Source organism: Haplochromis burtoni, unplaced genomic scaffold (genome assembly GCF_018398535.1).
Source record: "Haplochromis burtoni strain Fernald_Lab_line unplaced genomic scaffold, NCSU_Asbu1 Contig_42, whole genome shotgun sequence".
Taxonomy (NCBI): Eukaryota; Metazoa; Chordata; class Actinopteri; order Cichliformes; family Cichlidae; genus Haplochromis; species Haplochromis burtoni.
Genome location: NW_024582403.1, coordinates 2,599,375 through 2,609,380, shown reverse-complemented (window position 1 = coordinate 2,609,380; position 10,006 = coordinate 2,599,375). Strand labels below are relative to the sequence as shown.

General features: G+C 39.4%; 1 long non-coding RNA gene across 2 annotated transcripts in view; it reads left to right on the top strand.

The window, feature by feature from the left end:
- Nucleotides 1-3,991: 3,991 nt before the first annotated feature.
- LOC121814387 overlaps nt 3,992-10,006 on the top strand; it is a 41,608-nt gene continuing 35,593 nt past the window's right edge. Inside the window, exon 1 of one of the 2 annotated variants that reach the window (XR_006054305.1) lies at nt 3,992-4,097. This is a non-coding gene — a long non-coding RNA (uncharacterized LOC121814387). Of the gene's footprint in view, nt 4,098-7,389; nt 9,038-10,006 lie in introns of those variants that run through there. The other variant, XR_006054304.1, reaches the window with a different exon arrangement.

The following is a 10,006-nucleotide window of genomic DNA, read 5'->3' as shown; positions in this document are numbered from 1 at the left end:
AAAAGAAAAGAAAAGAAAAGTTGCAGCCGAGCAAAATTAGAGCAGCCTAAGCCTACTGCGGGCAATCAGTATAAGAACTGAAAGGTGAGAACCCTTGAGAAAGAAAAACAGTATAGGTAGACAAAAATACAATTTCTACTACTCCTGCCCCTTCCTTTTTACCTCTTTAACATTTTCAATTACTAATATTAAAATATGGATTTTGGGGATTTTGTTTATAATGTAGCAATTATAATGTAGCAATTAGGCATAGTATTTCACTTTCGCAACTTTACTGAAATCAAAATAACACAACAGCCATACTGTTGAGTGAACATTTTCCGATTACAACAGCCATAATCGGAAAATGTTCACTCGTTCACGTGAACATTTTCCGATTTTTATGAAGGCATCAGAATAACAATGCTTTGCTCTTAGTCCCCTGATAGAGACAAAAAAAATGCCACTGTGATAGTAAAAATATGATTGAAAATATGATTGAAAATATGATTGAAAATTATTGCATCATTTCCCCCGGTTTTACGATTTGAACATACAAAAAATAATAGTGTGAAAATGTCTGTTAATTAATACATATTCTGCAGTATAAAAATGACAAACAATAAGGAAACTTGTAAAGAGGTTTTGCTTTTACTTCTCATTTCTAATTAAATGTAAAATTGTACCCTTCATCTTTCCTTGTTATTCTTCAGTGCCCCTTAATGCCTCTGTGTGATCCTTCTAATGATAATCTCCAGGTTTCATGCTTCCACCATCATGCATCTTAGCATTTCATTGGATAAAAACAAACATTATGCAGATTGTGAAGCTTAAAGTCTCTGATATGCTCCTGTTACTCTCTGATTTGGTATTAAAACACTAAACACCAGGGAATGAGTAAAGCAGAGAGCACACTTTCTGATGCTATCATGTTATTAAAGTATTATTTTCCCATTTTGATGGGTAAAAGAAACTTTACTATACCAACACAGTTATCTTCAAACCTGAAGACAAAGTGTATGTCTTTGCAATTTGACAGTGTTTTAACACAATCTGCAGGCATCGGAATACAGTAAACAATGAGTTGTTTGGGACCTGAGACAGTGCAGGAAACAGCTCGGTGCATCCTTCATGGGTGGTATAGTTTGTCTCTGAAGTTCCAAATGATCGTACACCCAGAAACATATCCACGCTTGGCCTGAACATGCATTATAATGTCAGCTCATCCCATCTAAAGCCCCCAACAGTGCCAAGTATTTCCAGCAGCATGCCCTCTAAAGATCTTTTTCCAAGACCCATTCACAGCATTTAAATCTGTGTTTAGCATGTGTGTTCATGTTATTTGGCTGGTCTCCTGAAGCTGATTGAATTTCAACTTTCTGCTAATTGGTGGCAGCCCTTCTACTGAAGATGTGCCTGATCCTTCGCCCTGTGAATTTGGGTGCGAGAGCATGGCGCTTCAATAGGAGCTGTGAATTTGATCAAATGGAGCTTTGTGCAGTGAAGCAACAGCATCTCTCGTGGGCATGTATGAACCATCAGGCAAGCATCTGCAAACATAAATCAAGTGAAATTAGTGGTTTAACTCAATATCAAGCTTTGCGTGCGTGACTGATGTTTATGATCCACCTCCAGCCTCCACCTTCAGGCAATGCGTTTGTGAGATTAGCGAGAGTTTTAATTAGAATTTCACTTTTGCATATCAGCTTTTAAGACATAGAGGTATTTGTTAAGCCATCTCTTGATGCTGCTGGGTTATGAAATACACACTGAGTCATTTCTGGCTTTGTCTTTTGTGGATAGCACAGCATTCATAGATCATCCTGACATTGTGCAAACTCTGACTTTTCCAATGCCTACATCTGGCATTGATCACAAACAAAAGGAAATAGTAATTTCTTAAATATTTTGTATATTTTTCAAGACATTAAAATGTAATTCAGACTCAGAGAAGGAATGTCTCTGTCTGGGTGGAAAACATGTCCATCATTATCATCTTTGACACAAATGCAAATCCTTCTTCCTGTGTTAGCCATCTGTGGTTGAAGTGCTGGGGCAGAAATTACTGAGGAAAATGGACACAAATAAAATGCAAATTCACCACAGACTACAAGTGGCTCCCCTCCCTCTGCTCAGATCGGGGGGCCTCTTGGTTCCCACACCACTTCCCCGTGTTTCTCCCAGGGTGCTGCTGGGATACCGACGGCTGCTTCTGAGCCTGCAGCAGAGACGCAGCCCTCCCATTGGCTTGTCTTTGTTCACCCTCATGCATGACATTCATCACCTGATTTGAATATATGCAAATGTTGCAATGGTGCCCCGTCAAAGGAAACACTCCCCCCACCACCTCTCTCGTCTCCCTTCATTTTCCCCGCTCTTTTCCTTTTTGTCTCTTTTCCTAACTGCTGCCTCCTCTGCTGTGTGGGAACCAGCTACGGAGGGCCAGATCTGCTTTGTCACATGGATTTATTTAAAAGAGTAGTGAGAGTCATGATTGTTAATTACCAGGCATATATTATAAGGAAGGTTACACTGCATCTGTTAAGGCGATTCACTGCTGAGGCATTATCTTTTTAAAAAACCTGATCCCACATCTGTTTCTACAGTGCATACAAGCCAAACACTGTCATAGGTGTCAAATATAACAGTCTGGTTGGTTATTTCCTTTCAGAGTGATCAAATAGCTTTTATTTATCATGTACATTTCTGATCACTCTCCATTAATAAGAAAAAAATGCATTTCTTTGAACCAGCCTCAAGGAACTTAGTATCGCTGCAACAGGAGAAGCACAGATGTTGCATTCAAAATGGCTCTGTGCTTGAATGCAGCAGCCATACTACCAACATGCACCAGCTCAGGAACAAATATAATTCAGATCATTAATATTATTATGCACACCTGTGCCTCTTTTACCTGCCGTTATTTGGCAAAACGTGTCTGTGAAGGAGGTTGATTGGAGGAAGAAAAAGAAAATCTAAGAGAGATTACTGACCAAAACCATTTAATGAGTGCTCTTTGTAAAAGCTTACATGCTATAATAAAAACAAACTGTAGTCACACACCTGTTGTGTCTCACCCACAAATGAAGCCTTTGAGATGCGTATTGGCCTTACATCTGCGTATTCACTGACCTATCATGGCCGTCTGTTTTCAGATTCAGAGACAAACACGGGAGAATTGGCTCAGCTTGATTCTGCTGCGATGCGTTAAGCTGTTGCGCTGGCGTCTCCTCACACGGTTTCTGGATTTGGGCGACATGAATGATTGCACACTTTAGATTGTAATTACGCAAATGTACGACGCTAATTCTGTTTCACCGAGTGCTTGTGTTTCCGGCAGCATAGATGATCCCATGGATCATCCACTCGCTCGCATGCACAGATGAGTGATGAACAAGTACACGCAAAAAAAAAAAAAAAAACCACGAGAAAGCTGGTGCTTGAGGTATTTTTTAACCTCTCTTTGCCAGAGGAAACGACAGTTATACTCAATTAACCAAAGATGAACCTTCAGCAGCTCAGTTTTCTCAACCACTACTGTACTCTACCACTACATCATGTACTCGGTATAAATTCCATGAATCCGAAGAATATCAAGTGTTAACTGGACGCACCTCTTTTTTTACTCCAAGAAAACATTTCTTGGGGTAATATTTTGTCAGCCCCATGGGAGAGTCTTCTTACTCTTGGAAAGAAATTTCCAAACTCACATGCTCATTGTGAAACGTTATCACTCAAATTTGTTGGTACACTAGGAAAAATGTCAAACAGACAAAAATGTATAGTTTTTTTCATTTAGGAAAAAAATTAAATAAATCTACCCCCCTCCCCTAATTTTTATCTGCGCAGTCACATTTTCTAAATGACAACCGCTGTGCTTGAACTTGACCGACGGAATTGCCTGGGAAAAGAGGCGCGACTTTGGCCCTTTTGCTCTCCTCCTTTATGGAGTGGGGGGCTGCTAGAACTGATGTCAGCGCTCATTAGCATAAACTCCAGCCTGTTCCCAATTAAACCAGGAAAGCAGCAAGACCGTTCCTCTGTTTCCACATGGTGGAGAAAGCATCAACATCTCTTCCTCAGCTTGAGGATCAAGAACCAAAAGCAGGTGATGAAATGTAAGTTGAATGACTTTTCTGGTTATCAGTTTCTTTGACATGTAAGTTTAGCATTTGCACAGTATGTTTTTTTTTTCTTTTTCTGTTTTATTCTTTTTCTTTTTTTAATGATCTGATCGCTTCTGTGTTGCATTCATGAACGTGGGGTTTGTTGATGTTGCAGCGATAAGTGCACGTGCCGCCTATGGTGTTGTGTTTTGTTTCATGAGTTGAGTGATTGATTTTATCAGTGCGATGAAACTGATTTTGCTTTAGGTCAGTTGATCGCTTCAGGGCTGTGTGTAGGTATGTCAGCCCAATGCGTGGACCTCTAAATGCCTCTCACAGATATTGAAAGGTTGGCCACCAGATCTCAACTGACCCAGGATGTAAGTGGGTCAGTCTCCAAATTGCCAATTAAGAATTACCGTACATGCTGTTAAAATAATTGCTTTTGTCACGTGCTGCTATACAAACAAACAAACAAACAAACAAGCTTCCTAGCATGGATTTCACTATCAGTGAATAATTCTCCCATCACCACAGCAAACGTCCATAACTGAGGAAACAAAAATATATTATAAAATATCACAAACTATTCAATGTTGCAAATAATGTGATCAGTTCAAAACTAGAGGAGCTCACTGCGCTGAACCTTATCTATTTATTTATCTGTCTCTTTCAGTTGGACAAAAGTCAACATGGAAATTTCAGAGCTTTTCATGCCCATCATTTCTTTTCCCCCAGACATAATGATGCTAATACTTATAATCTGAACAATTCAAATTTGTGGGAAAACTCACAAGGCATTACTTTTAAAACTGCCAAATTCATTATTAATTTAGATATAAATGTTTTAAACCCTTTTGGAGAATCAGAGCTTTCCACCAACCCCAAAACAACTTATGACAATTAACTGCAGTACTTAGGCGCTAATTTAGGGGCATGACAGACTGAAGGACAAATATTGGCTTCCTGTTGGTCTTCATGTGTGACCTTTGACACCGCTGTTTCAGTGTCAGGTCAGGCCTCTTTGAAGAGCGGCCATTACAATTCCCAGAAGTGGCCACTTGAATCGGTCACTTATTAACGATTGAACCCAACAGAGTTCAGTGTGGTCATGCATGATGACAGCCATACAAATTTGACAGGAATGAATGATTTTAAGGGGAAGTTGGATGCAGTTTAGGAAATCGTGAATTATGAGTGCAAGAAAACTAACTTTTCATTAAGCTTTTCAGTCTGTAAATTAAACAGATGAGATTCATATAAAGAAGAAAAGAAATCTCCAGTTTTGTGAGCACCATTGAACGTACCTTATAAATATGACTTTGTGAGCCGATTAATAAATTGATTTTTTTCTTTTAGTCAATAAATATATTTAGTATGTTGTCCAGGTAATTTTTTCCAAATGTAGGTTTATGCAAAAATTAAAACAGGAGGAACTGACACGACAAACACATGTTGAGCTAGACGTTGCTACTCCCTTGGTGAATTCGATTGTCTTTTACCGGTGATTGCACCACTATTCGATTTGCCTGACCTGTGTAATTTTACCGTATTTGAAAACCATTTTTAAACCTCTACTTTCTAAAGCACTTATTTTTTATTGCCCAAAGATATCAACTCTTCATTAAAAGGACAACTAAACCTCACATTGTGCTAAGAAAGGAACAAACGTTTAATTATTTTTTCTCCAGTTGTCCTACATGTCCTGCTCGTCGATGTAAATTAAAAAAAAAAAAATCTAAAATAATCTCAACAAATTTCTTTAAACTGTGTGTAGATTTGCAAACCTTCAGTATAATTGCCTCTAAGGGATGTATTTAGCATTTACACGTGCATATGTGTGTCATTACTTCGTATTAATGGAAACGCTTTTCTACTGCAGACAACAACAACAAAAAACAACACAAAAATATGTAACAAGATACAACCGTTCTTCTCCTGTCTCTATAAAATATTAGACTCCTTTGATATTAGTTGATTGCGCATTCTAGATATGATTTTACAGCTTACTTACGTTGAAAACGAAGACACTGCTACTCTAAAATATGGTGACTGCGGGTCATTCTGCTAAAGAGATTACGCAGTTTCATGCGCTCCTATTTCGGTTTGAAGCCTCTAAATTTCAAAGCATTCGCACGAAGATCAATCACGTTTTTCTCCAATGCTGCAGAGAATAATGCCCTGCAGACAATTCTGTAGCATCATGTAGGCCTGTGCATGGATATTATTCAGTACCACCAATTATGCAACGAGGATTTTGATGATGAAGTAACTAATATTATGCATCTCCATTAGAGTGACACTAACGATCTTCAAATTCTTTGTGCGTGCTTTGTAATGTGAAAACAAATAAACACAAAATATCAGGCCTATCAGTTACTCCTGCAATTTTACAGTCACTACATCTGCAGAAATCAATAGTTTTGATGCATCCTATCGTTTCTATTCATGGCTCTATTCCTGTTACATTGATGTCACGGGGTAATATGTCGTTTTTTGTGGTTTGCAATGTGCTGTGGACGTAGGCCGGAGATAATAAGCATGCAGGCCCGAACAGCAGCTCTGAGTTTGTGCCGTTAGGTGACGCTGTTTCGGCTCGAATGATCTGAACTACGCGGCAAAGAAGTGCGGATGTGCCGGCCTTATTAAGGGCCACAGTTATGAGATTACTGATTCACTTTGATTTAATTGACCGCCATTATACACTTGGAGATGTGTGGATGCTTAAGGGGAACCTCGCAACATTGTTAATATATTTAGAGAACAATAAAGGGACATATGATTTATAGTCTTTAATTGTAAGAGCCCTCATGATCCACGGGCAGCTGTGACCCAAGTTAATTTGACTGCAGGACTAAATATTAAGAACAAAAATAAATAAACTCTGGTTTCTGTTCTAAATTTGTGTATGGTCTGCTTGCTTCTATAAACGGGAAAATGCAGTTTAATGTCGAACCGTATGTCTGATTTATATTCATAACAATTCTCTCGCTGCTGTCACTATACTTCTGCTAACTCCACAATTAATAATGATAATGATCAGGTTTCCTTGGCTTGAGTTTAAATTGTGACTTTAAATCTTGCTTTGTATTTTCTACTTGGTTAATCTTTTCTACTTTTCTGTTGTCTTAATTTATAATTTAAACCAGCCAAATAATACATAACTGCTTTTCCTTTGGCCTATTCTTTTTAATCTTCCTAAATTCTGACATTTGGACAGTTATATTTACGCACACACTTGTTTTGTTTGGGGGGGGGGGGGGCAGATTGCCGTTTAGAAAGTCAAAAATGTGAAATTTCTTCTGGGATTAATGGGTCCACACGCCAAACATGTTTTCAGATAAATGCAGAGGGAATAAAGCCGTATTATAACAGGCATCCGTGTTTTGAACTCGTGAATGTTAACCCTGCGTCGCACACGCAGTCTATTGGATGACACATTTGGAAGAATGTACCCCATCGCTTGACGTAAGCACGCAAAGAATCACGCTCGTTTCGGCGGCTCGTTTTTGTACCTTTTATCCTCGACTCTCCTCTCTGTATGTTAGTATCTGCAGTATGATTTCGTTTTCTTACAGACTGAATGCTGCGTTTTTATCAGCTCTGATACCGACATCTGGCACACGAGTGTTCACTCGTGCGCTCTGTTACGCACAGAGGAAAAGACGTAGCACCACGTAAAGCAACGTGACCCACTGGAGCTCTGGGGAAGCATCAGCTTCTCCTTACGCTGCTAAGGCTGCGGCAACAGCACATCACACATCGCTGCTGTGTGCTCTTCTCCTTTTCTTACAAATCGTTTACTGTTCAAGCGTTTATCCTGCAGTGCGCCTTTAAACCCACGGAAACGTGTAAATCTGCGGTCGCTTTTATTGTGCTTTGCTGCTCGGTGTGGCTCGGTGTTCCCGTACGCAAGATGTTGTCACAGGTGCCTCAGTCAAGCAATGTGTGGAGATCACTGCTCATTCCAGATGTCACTACCACCGCTGCTTAAAACAGATTGTTTTGTTGGTTTTGTTTGTTTATTTGTTTTATTTTTTGTCCTATACTTCTGTATATTGACGACCATGAGGAGGCAAGAGATGGAAAGATGAGGCTGGAAGGGAATGGAGGCTATGAGCATATCAATTCTTCGTGCAATATAAAACCTTCTGCCATAGAGTATGCTACTATAAAAAGCAGGGCGCCTTTTACCCTGTCGTTTTTTTCCCAGTAGACCAAAATTTGAGGTCTGCGTCTGTCTCCAGTTGATTCTCCCTGGCTCCTTTCTCTCCTCCGTCTCCTGGGCTCTCTCACCAGCAGCCACAGAGACTGTGTTTTTCGGCTCACCATGTATATCAAACGCTGGATGCAACTTAAAGAAAGAGAGACCCGTCATTCAAGCATAACAATGGATTTCACAATGGTCACCGAAGAATGTTTGAGTTTCTGTACACGTCGTGCACACCAGGCGTTATGTTTGCAAGAGAGAGAGAGAGACAGCGAGCGAGAGCAAGAGAGCGAGCGAGAGAGAGAGAGAGAGAGAGAGAGAGAGAGAGAGAGAGAGAGAGAGAGAGAGAGAGAGAGAGAGAGAGGAGGGGACCGGCGACGCAACATCACCGCATACTGTCATCCGAGGCTGGTGAGAAGAAAGCAGGAGGATGCTGGCAGCAGTATCACCTCGGCCTTGGCTTGTGTCGATGCAGAAGTAATGGCAGTGATTTTTTTTTTTTAAAGAAAGGAAAAAAAGAAAAGAAAGTCATGAAAAGGAAAAAAAGAAAAACCACACTTCTCTGGGTTTGGATCAACTCATTGTGTAGATTTACTCTCAATCTGCGAAGGCTTGTTCATCGATTGGCTGGACTTTGGGCTCTTAGAGTTTGGTTGCACTTGAGAGATGGCCGATAGAAACTTGAATTAACGCACTGAATGGACTTCAGCTGGAGATGTGGGATTTACTGAGTACACAGCTTGTAAGTATGTTTTTAATATGATTAATTTAAGGTCATGTAGTCTTAACCTTGAGACTCTGGGGGGGAAAGGTAGCTCGAGTAACATATTTCAAAAGCACTATCGCTAAAAGCAATACTAATAATAATAATAATAATAATAATAATAATAATTGTATGTAATAGTATTTATGTAAGTTAAAAAAAATCATGCAGAAATATAAATGCACTTTTCAGTAAAGGTTGCATAGTGGTTCAAGTTAAACTGAAAATTTCGCTGTCAATTATGGTGAGCTCTAACTGATGAGTGGCAGCCGGCCCTTCCATCCCATATTAGCGGGCCCATCCATTGAGCGCTGATGAGGCGGGCTTAGTGGCCCCAGAGCTGGCGTTTATAAAGCAAACAGTTGTGTGATTGTTAGCAGAGCCTGGGAAAATGTCCCCTTGGCTGGGAGGTGGAGGGACTTGACGCCAGAGCCTCTTGTTAAGAAGACTTGTGTGCTCCCAGACAGCATTGTGATGCTAATGAGCACCAGCACGTTGTTGAACTTGATGTTGACTTTCTTTCTTTCTTTGGGAGATTTTTTTTCTTTCGTAGTCTTCTTTTTTTTTTTCTTGGTCACTTGTTTGTGGGAAAATCTTCTCTGGGGCTACAGCGTGAAATTAATTAATCAGGCCATTGCAGATGAGTATATAGAAACAGAAAATCGCAGAAACAATCAAATATATATATATTTTATATTTCTTTAGTTATAGTATTGTTATTTTTTTATTTCTTATTTATTTATTTGCCAAAATATATTTTGGCAAAATTCAACAAGGCATTCATTTGCAATCATTTCCAGGACTTACACTATGAGAGATTTGTTATCTCTCACAGATGTACTTAAAATAATAGTTTCATTTATAACAATTGAAATCTAAATATTGATATATGATTGCTCGCTTCGTTATTTAGAAATGAAATAGTTTCATTAGTAGAGTTAATTTCTT